Source organism: Petaurus breviceps, unplaced genomic scaffold (genome assembly GCF_028583685.1).
Source record: "Petaurus breviceps papuanus isolate PSGF00001 unplaced genomic scaffold, PetGlider_PUasm1.0 90734, whole genome shotgun sequence".
Classification (NCBI taxonomy): Eukaryota; Metazoa; Chordata; class Mammalia; order Diprotodontia; family Petauridae; genus Petaurus; species Petaurus breviceps.
Genome location: NW_027187327.1, coordinates 7,413,250 through 7,415,684, shown reverse-complemented (window position 1 = coordinate 7,415,684; position 2,435 = coordinate 7,413,250).

Sequence of the window (2,435 nt, the reverse complement as noted above, 5' to 3'; positions counted from 1 at the left end):
TCATTGTGGCCATGGTAGGTAAGCCTCCTGAAGGCAAGCTAAAATTTTCCAGTCTCCTCATGAAATCTTCAAGAAATACTATAGGGGCGGCCAGGTAGCACAGCGAGTAAGAGCAACGGCTCCAGTGTCGGGACGACCTGGGGATCGAATCGGGGCTCCGACACTTGGAACCCACCCAGAAACACCTGACCTGGGGATCAAATCCAGGTGCAGATACTTTGCACCACACCCAGAAATAACTGGCCGTGTAACCTTGAGCAAGTTGCTTAACCCCAATTGCTTTAAAAAAAAAAAAAAAGAAATACTATAAATACTTTTCTTAAGATTTAAAATTGTTCTATCAGGAAAGTTCTCTTTATCCTCTTGTACTCATTACTTCACTTGGTCTTTCTTAACTACCCTTAATAGTCATTGAAATAGCTAAATTACCAATATCCCACAAACATCACAGATTGTCAGTTTAAACTGGAGTCATTCAATATTTCATAGCCTCTTAAAGAGAGACTAACAGTTTCTCTAATCTCTATAACAAAGGCTATTGATCCCAGAGTTAATACTTGAATAAAGGATATTTTAGAAAGGAGGTTAGATTTTGGATTAGGTGATTGTATTAAGCACCTAATGCTTGCTACCAGGCACTTCAATATTACAAAGTAATAACAGTTGGTATAATTCCTCCACAAATCTTGCTGTGGTACCTTCTCTTGTGCAAAGATGAACCATAGTTTTCCACAGCCATGCCAATGTTGCACAAGTTCTGGTGAGTTCTACCAAGCTAGAATGTCCCAGTGATGAGGTACAGGCTCTGGAAATTCCCCTTGAACTCTGATTGAATCTTCCCATTTGATGAGGCATTTGTCTAAGGCCATAAACTTTTCACTGTGGCTCAGCCCAGATCTCTGCTACTAGCCTAGCTCTCCTTTGTCCAGCTATTTCCCATCCTTGATCCTCCCAAAATATCTACATACCCTTAAACTAGCCTAGCCCTCCATTGTCTCATCTCCAGGGAGCCTCCATCGACTTCCCACCCTTAATCTCTCATCACTGGAGTCTGACCTTATTTGACTCCTCCTGAAGACCCTCCCCAAACTCCTCCTCTAGACCACCCCTAGATTCTTCCCACAACCTTTCTGTGAGTAAGACCCCATCCTGCCTCCATGAAAGAAAGAACGCCAGAGAATGACCTAGCACAGACTCTCTCTGTGTCAGAAGATTCTGGCCTGCTTGTCCAATACAAGCATCACAGATTCCGCGGCTCCTTAAGAGTCTACCCATCATGGCGAACCTTCAGTAAACTTTGCTTTTCCTTGGCTGAAAGAAAACTTGAATCAAATTCATTTGGGAGGACCTGGCGTGTTGGTATTTTGGGGTGTCAAGCACCCCTAACCCCATACCTTATCACCAGCAGGAGTGCCCTTCTGCCCTTGCCTTCCTTTAATTCAATCAGGGCTTGATAGGCAAGGCAAACAACACGGCTGATAAGACCAATTGGATGAACTGAGAGTCACTAGCCACAAACCTTCCAGTGAGACAGAAGACCACCAAGACTTATTGTATATCTTGCCACGTTGTCTGTGGTTGAGAGATACCAACTACTCGCTTTTCCTTGGACAGAACATTCTATTTCCCATCTCAGTCCCTTTATGCTGCTGCCTTCCCATGCTTGGAATGCTCTCCTTTCTCACTTTCACCTCTTAACAAGCCTGGCTTATCTAAAGATAGTATATTGCCATCCTCTTCTACAGATGGAAATCTTCTTCCACGTTACCCAATGCCTTGAAGCTTCTCCTCTAAGGTTGCCTTCATTCTAATTTCTATCTACTTTATGTTGTCTCTGTTATTGTAAGGAAGTCACTTGAGGCAGGCACTGCTGGAGATTTTCGCTTTTCTTTGTATCTCCAACACTTAACATTGCGACTAGCACACAATAAGAACTCATTTATTCAAACATAGTTCTTATAAGACTCTACATCTTCTTTCTTAGGGCTAGCCTAAGTTCACAAAGCCTCATCATTCTTATAAGACTCTACATCTTCTTTCTTAGGGCTAGCCTAAGTTCACAAAGCCTCATCATTCTTATAAGACTCTACATCTTCTTTCTAAAGCCTCATCACCACTAGCCCGATCAGTTTTGCTGATGATTTCTTTGCCTGTGACAACCCACATAACAAAGAAAAGTAGATAGTAGTTCTCAGTCCTTTGTGGCTCTCTCACTTTTCCCATTATGGTGACAGAGTAAGAAGAAAAAAGACAGGTTGCTAAGAGTCACAGTTTTTGCATCAAAATCAATTTAGAAGGAAAGCAGAAAACTGTGGAAAGATTTTTATAGCAAGTTTCTCTGAAAAGGCCTTATTTCTCAAATATACAGACAGAACCGATTCAAATTTATAAGACTACAAGTCATTCCCCAAATGATAAATGGTCAAAAGATACGG